General features: G+C 48.8%; 13 non-coding genes and 1 pseudogene across 13 annotated transcripts in view; 7 read left to right on the top strand and 7 right to left on the bottom strand.

The window, feature by feature from the left end:
• The window catches only part of LOC142393533 (5S ribosomal RNA), a 119-nt gene extending 110 nt beyond the window's left edge, over positions 1–9 (bottom strand). Inside the window, exon 1 of the ribosomal RNA XR_012772131.1 lies at positions 1–9. This exon is cut by the window's left edge and continues 110 nt beyond it. This is a non-coding gene — a ribosomal RNA (5S ribosomal RNA).
• A 358-nt stretch (positions 10–367) lies between these two features.
• On the top strand, positions 368–486 carry LOC142393233 (5S ribosomal RNA). Its single transcript, XR_012771847.1, has one exon. It is a non-coding gene; the product is annotated as a 5S ribosomal RNA (ribosomal RNA).
• Positions 487–784: 298 nt separating this feature from the next.
• LOC142393427 (5S ribosomal RNA) lies at positions 785–903 on the bottom strand. Its single transcript, XR_012772032.1, has one exon. It is a non-coding gene; the product is annotated as a 5S ribosomal RNA (ribosomal RNA).
• A 358-nt stretch (positions 904–1,261) lies between these two features.
• Positions 1,262–1,380, top strand: LOC142393783 (5S ribosomal RNA). The gene has a single exon (XR_012772193.1). It is a non-coding gene; the product is annotated as a 5S ribosomal RNA (ribosomal RNA).
• A 298-nt stretch (positions 1,381–1,678) lies between these two features.
• Positions 1,679–1,797, bottom strand: LOC142393288 (5S ribosomal RNA). Its single transcript, XR_012771900.1, has one exon. It is a non-coding gene; the product is annotated as a 5S ribosomal RNA (ribosomal RNA).
• Positions 1,798–2,155: 358 nt separating this feature from the next.
• On the top strand, positions 2,156–2,274 carry LOC142393782 (5S ribosomal RNA). The gene has a single exon (XR_012772192.1). It is a non-coding gene; the product is annotated as a 5S ribosomal RNA (ribosomal RNA).
• Positions 2,275–2,572: 298 nt separating this feature from the next.
• LOC142393287 (5S ribosomal RNA) lies at positions 2,573–2,691 on the bottom strand. Its single transcript, XR_012771899.1, has one exon. It is a non-coding gene; the product is annotated as a 5S ribosomal RNA (ribosomal RNA).
• A 358-nt stretch (positions 2,692–3,049) lies between these two features.
• Positions 3,050–3,168, top strand: LOC142392145 (5S ribosomal RNA). The gene has a single exon (XR_012770812.1). It is a non-coding gene; the product is annotated as a 5S ribosomal RNA (ribosomal RNA).
• Positions 3,169–3,466: 298 nt separating this feature from the next.
• On the bottom strand, positions 3,467–3,585 carry LOC142392650 (5S ribosomal RNA). The gene has a single exon (XR_012771291.1). It is a non-coding gene; the product is annotated as a 5S ribosomal RNA (ribosomal RNA).
• Positions 3,586–3,943: 358 nt separating this feature from the next.
• Positions 3,944–4,062, top strand: LOC142392105 (5S ribosomal RNA). The gene has a single exon (XR_012770774.1). It is a non-coding gene; the product is annotated as a 5S ribosomal RNA (ribosomal RNA).
• Positions 4,063–4,360: 298 nt separating this feature from the next.
• LOC142393286 (5S ribosomal RNA) lies at positions 4,361–4,479 on the bottom strand. Its single transcript, XR_012771898.1, has one exon. It is a non-coding gene; the product is annotated as a 5S ribosomal RNA (ribosomal RNA).
• A 358-nt stretch (positions 4,480–4,837) lies between these two features.
• LOC142393781 (5S ribosomal RNA) lies at positions 4,838–4,956 on the top strand. The gene has a single exon (XR_012772191.1). It is a non-coding gene; the product is annotated as a 5S ribosomal RNA (ribosomal RNA).
• Positions 4,957–5,254: 298 nt separating this feature from the next.
• Positions 5,255–5,374, bottom strand: LOC142393557 (5S ribosomal RNA; annotated as a pseudogene).
• A 358-nt stretch (positions 5,375–5,732) lies between these two features.
• LOC142392144 (5S ribosomal RNA) lies at positions 5,733–5,851 on the top strand. The gene has a single exon (XR_012770811.1). It is a non-coding gene; the product is annotated as a 5S ribosomal RNA (ribosomal RNA).
• The last annotated feature ends 149 nt before the right edge of the window (positions 5,852–6,000 follow it).

Below are 6,000 nucleotides of genomic sequence, written 5' to 3'. Positions count from 1 at the left end.
GCCGTAAGACAGCAATTGGATCACAAACCAGCTCTTTATAGATTCTGAAACAGAATCTGTTATTGTATTCCGACTTGTAAAATAGAACTATACTGTTTAGAGAAGACGCAGTTTATGAGCATGTCGTGGGATTGAGCTTCCCTGGTTTCTCTATATGACAACGGACACAAAACTACACACAGGGAACAGAGGATTTTGACAGACACTAAGTTATCTGAGAGTCCCATTTTCAGCTGCAGAGAACAATCACATCAGGGAATTCAACGTGCAGGCTCAACAGCGGCCTCTCAAGCCAGCTCTCTGGTAAAAATAGGGGAAACGTATGGTTCCAGCACCTATATAACATATATTTGTCACAGGGACTGTGGCTTACGGCCACACCGCCCTGAACACGCCCAATCTCGTCCGATCTCGGAAGCCAAGCGGGGTCGGGCCTGGTTAGTACTTGGATGGGAGACCGCTTGGGAATACCAGGTGCTGTAAGCTTTTTTCTCTTCTCTCTGCGGCCTGCATGTAACATCTGACCATCACCGTGTGCCACACAGACACCAGGAAGTTAACCAGCTTGGGCTGCTGCTGATTGGTTGGCAGACACCTCTGTTTCTGTTTGGCTCTCAGTCTCCATGTTGCTGATCCTGGATCTGCTGAGATGTCCCAAGCCATTGTTGGCTTTGATCCTCATACATTTAACTTTGTCCTCAGAAAGGACAAGTTCCAAAAAGTCAAACAGGGACTAGTTTTGCATTTGACGTAGCCAAACTGCATGCGCCTGGAGAAGCCAAAAGGCTTACAGCACCTGGTATTCCCAGGCGGTCTCCCATCCAAGTACTAACCAGGCCCGACTCTGCTTGGCTTCTGAGAACTGACGAGATCAGGCGTGTTCAGGGTGGTGTGGCCATAAGCCAGCAATGGGATCACAAACCAGCTCTTTATAGATTCTGAAACAGAATCTGTTATTGTATTCCGACTTGTAAAATAGAACTATACTGTTTAGAGAAGACGCAGTTTATGAGCATGTCGTGGGATTGAGCTTCCCTGGTTTCTCTATATGACAACGGACACAAAACTACACACAGGGAACAGAGGCTTTTGACAGACACTAAGTTATCTGAGAGTCCCATTTTCAGCTGCAGAGAACAATCACATCAGGGAAGTCAACGTGCAGGCTCAACAGCGGCCTCTCAAGCCAGCTCTCTGGTAAAAATAGGGGAAACGTATGGTTCCAGCACCTATATAACATATATTTGTCACAGGGACTGTGGCTTACGGCCACACCGCCCTGAACACGCCCGATCTCGTCCGATCTCGGAAGCCAAGCAGGGTCGGGCCTGGTTAGTACTTGGATGGGAGACCGCTTGGGAATACCAGGTGCTGTAAGCTTTTTTCTCTTCTCTCTGCGGCCTGCATGTAACATCTGACCATCACCGTGTGCCACACAGACACCAGGAAGTTAACCAGTTTGGGCTGCTGCTGATTGGTTGGCAGACACCTCTGTTTCTGTTTGGCTCTCAGTCTCCATGTTGCTGATCCTGGATCTGCTGAGATGTCCCAGGCCATTGTTGGCTTTGATCCTCATACATTTAACTTTGTCCTCAGAAAGGACAAGTTCCAAAAAGTCAAACAGGGACTAGTTTTGCATTTGACGTAGCCAAACTGCATGCGCCTGGAGAAGCCAAAAGGCTTACAGCACCTGGTATTCCCAGGCGGTCTCCCATCCAAGTACTAACCAGGCCCGACTCTGCTTGGCTTCTGAGAACTGACGAGATCAGGCGTGTTCAGGGTGGTGTGGCCGTAAGCCAGCAATGGGATCACAAACCAGCTCTTTATAGATTCTGAAACAGAATCTGTTATTGTATTCCGACTTGTAAAATAGAACTATACTGTTTAGAGAAGACGCAGTTTATGAGCATGTTGTGGGATTGAGCTTCCCTGGTTTCTCTACATGACAACGGACACAAAACTACACACAGGGAACAGAGGAGCTTGACAGACACTAAGTTATCTGAGAGTCCCATTTTCAGCTGCAGAGAACAATCACATCAGGGAAGTCAACGTGCAGGCTCAACAGCAGCCTCTCAAGCCAGCTCTCTGGTAAAAATAGGGGAAACGTATGGTTCCAGCACCTATATAACATATATTTGTCACAGGGACTGTGGCTTACGGCCACACCGCCCTGAACACGCCCGATCTCGTCCGATCTCGGAAGCCAAGCAGGGTCGGGCCTGGTTAGTACTTGGATGGGAGACCGCTTGGGAATACCAGGTGCTGTAAGCTTTTTTCTCTTCTCTCTGCGGCCTGCATGTAACATCTGACCATCACCGTGTGCCACACAGACACCAGGAAGTTAACCAGCTTGGGCTGCTGCTGATTGGTTGGCACACACCTCTGTTTCTGTTTGGCTCTCAGTCTCCATGTTGCTGATCCTGGATCTGCTGAGATGTCCCAGGCCATTGTTGGCTTTGATCCTCATACATTTAACTTTGTCCTCAGAAAGGACAAGTTCCAAAAAGTCAAACAGGGACTAGTTTTGCATTTGACGTAGCCAAACTGCATGCGCCTGGAGAAGCCAAGAGGCTTACAGCACCTGGTATTCCCAGGCGGTCTCCCATCCAAGTACTAACCAGGCCCGACTCTGCTTGGCTTCTGAGAACTGACGAGATCAGGCGTGTTCAGGGTGGTGTGGCCGTAAGCCAGCAATGGGATCACAAACCAGCTCTTTATAGATTCTGAAACAGAATCTGTTATTGTATTCCGACTTGTAAAATAGAACTATACTGTTTAGAGAAGACGCAGTTTATGAGCATGTCGTGGGATTGAGCTTCCCTGGTTTCTCTATATGACAACGGACACAAAACTACACACAGGGAACAGAGGCTTTTCACAGACACTAAGTTATCTGAGAGTCCCATTTTCAGCTGCAGAGAACAATCACATCAGGGAAGTCAACGTGCAGGCTCAACAGCGGCCTCTCAAGCCAGCTCTCTGGTAAAAATAGGGGAAACGTATGGTTCCAGCACCAATATAACATATATTTGTCACAGGGACTGTGGCTTACGGCCACACCGCCCTGAACACGCCCGATCTCGTCCGATCTCGGAAGCCAAGCGGGGTCGGGCCTGGTTAGTACTTGGATGGGAGACCGCTTGGGAATACCAGGTGCTGTAAGCTTTTTTCTCTTCTCTCTGCGGCCTGCATGTAACATCTGACCATCACCGTGTGCCACACAGACACCAGGAAGTTAACCAGCTTGGGCTGCTGCTGATTGGTTGGCACACACCTCTGTTTCTGTTTGGCTCTCAGTCTCCATGTTGCTGATCCTGGATCTGCTGAGATGTCCCAGGCCATTGTTGGCTTTGATCCTCATACATTTAACTTTGTCCTCAGAAAGGACAAGTTCCAAAAAGTCAAACAGGGACTAGTTTTGCATTTGACGTAGCCAAACTGCATGCGCCTGGAGAAGCCAAAAGGCTTACAGCACCTGGTATTCCCAGGCGGTCTCCCATCCAAGTACTAACCAGGCCCGACTCTGCTTGGCTTCTGAGATCTGACGAGATCAGGCGTGTTCAGGGTGGTGTGGCCGTAAGCCAGCAATGGGATCAAAAAACAGCTCTTTATAGATTCTGAAACAGAATCTGTTATTGTATTCCGACTTGTAAAATAGAACTATACTGTTTAGAGAAGACGCAGTTTATAAGCATGTCGTGGGATTGAGCTTCCCTGGTTTCTCTATATGACAACGGACACAAAACTACACACAGGGAACAGAGGAGCTTGACAGACACTAAGTTATCTGAGAGTCCCATTTTCAGCTGCAGAGAACAATCACATCAGGGAAGTCAACGTGCAGGCTCAACAGCAGCCTCTCAAGCCAGCTCTCTGGTAAAAATAGGGGAAACGTATGGTTCCAGCACCTATATAACATATATTTGTCACAGGGACTGTGGCTTACGGCCACACCGCCCTGAACACGCCCGATCTCGTCCGATCTCGGAAGCCAAGCGGGGTCGGGCCAGGTTAGTACTTGGATGGGAGACCGCTTGGGAATACCAGGTGCTGTAAGCTTTTTTCTCTTCTCTCTGCGGCCTGCATGTAACATCTGACCATCACCGTGTGCCACACAGACACCAGGAAGTTAACCAGCTTGGGCTGCTGCTGATTGGTTGGCACACACCTCTGTTTCTGTTTGGCTCTCAGTCTCCATGTTGCTGATCCTGGATCTGCTGAGATGTCCCAGGCCATTGTTGGCTTTGATCCTCATACATTTAACTTTGTCCTCAGAAAGGACAAGTTCCAAAAAGTCAAACAGGGACTAGTTTTGCATTTGACGTAGCCAAACTGCATGCGCCTGGAGAAGCCAAAAGGCTTACAGCACCTGGTATTCCCAGGCGGTCTCCCATCCAAGTACTAACCAGGCCCGACTCTGCTTGGCTTCTGAGAACTGACGAGATCAGGCGTGTTCAGGGTGGTGTGGCCGTAAGCCAGCAATGGGATCACAAACCAGCTCTTTATAGATTCTGAAACAGAATCTGTTATTGTATTCCGACTTGTAAAATAGAACTATACTGTTTAGAGAAGACGCAGTTTATGAGCATGTCGTGGGATTGAGCTTCCCTGGTTTCTCTATATGACAACGGACACAAAACTACACACAGGGAACAGAGGCTTTTGACAGACACTAAGTTATCTGAGAGTCCCATTTTCAGCTGCAGAGAACAATCACATCAGGGAAGTCAACGTGCAGGCTCAACAGCAGCCTCTCAAGCCAGCTCTCTGGTAAAAATAGGGGAAACGTATGGTTCCAGCACCTATATAACATATATTTGTCACAGGGACTGTGGCTTACGGCCACACCGCCCTGAACACGCCCGATCTCGTCCGATCTCGGAAGCCAAGCAGGGTCGGGCCTGGTTAGTACTTGGATGGGAGACCGCTTGGGAATACCAGGTGCTGTAAGCTTTTTTCTCTTCTCTCTGCGGCCTGCATGTAACATCTGACCATCACCGTGTGCCACACAGACACCAGGAAGTTAACCAGCTTGGGCTGCTGCTGATTGGTTGGCACACACCTCTGTTTCTGTTTGGCTCTCAGTCTCCATGTTGCTGATCCTGGATCTGCTGAGATGTCCCAGGCCATTGTTGGCTTTGATCCTCATACATTTAACTTTGTCCTCAGAAAGGACAAGTTCCAAAAAGTCAAACAGGGACTAGTTTTGCATTTGACGTAGCCAAACTGCATGCGCCTGGAGAAGCCAAAAGGCTTACAGCACCTGGTATTCCAAAGGCGGTCTCCCATCCAAGTACTAACCAGGCCCGACTCTGATTGGCTTCTGAGATCTGACGAGATCAGGCGTGTTCAGGGTGGTGTGGCCGTAAGCCAGCAATGGGATCACAAAACAGCTCTTTATAGATTCTGAAACAGAATCTGTTATTGTATTCCGACTTGTAAAATAGAACTATACTGTTTAGAGAAGACGCAGTTTATGAGCATGTCGTGGGATTGAGCTTCCCTGGTTTCTCTATATGACAACGGACACAAAACTACACACAGGGAACAGAGGCTTTTGACAGACACTAAGTTATCTGAGAGTCCCATTTTCAGCTGCAGAGAACAATCACATCAGGGAAGTCAACGTGCAGGCTCAACAGCGGCCTCTCAAGCCAGCTCTCTGGTAAAAATAGGGGAAACGTATGGTTCCAGCACCTATATAACATATATTTGTCACAGGGACTGTGGCTTACGGCCACACCGCCCTGAACACGCCCGATCTCGTCCGATCTCGGAAGCCAAGCGGGGTCGGGCCTGGTTAGTACTTGGATGGGAGACCGCTTGGGAATACCAGGTGCTGTAAGCTTTTTTCTCTTCTCTCTGCGGCCTGCATGTAACATCTGACCATCACCGTGTGCCACACAGACACCAGGAAGTTAACCAGCTTGGGCTGCTGCTGATTGGTTGGCACACACCTCTGTTTCTGTTTGGCTCTCAGTCTCCATGTTGCTGATC

Source organism: Odontesthes bonariensis, chromosome 11 (assembly GCF_027942865.1).
Source record: "Odontesthes bonariensis isolate fOdoBon6 chromosome 11, fOdoBon6.hap1, whole genome shotgun sequence".
Lineage (NCBI taxonomy): Eukaryota > Metazoa > Chordata > Actinopteri > Atheriniformes > Atherinopsidae > Odontesthes > Odontesthes bonariensis.
This window is presented reverse-complemented; position numbering and strand designations above follow the sequence as displayed.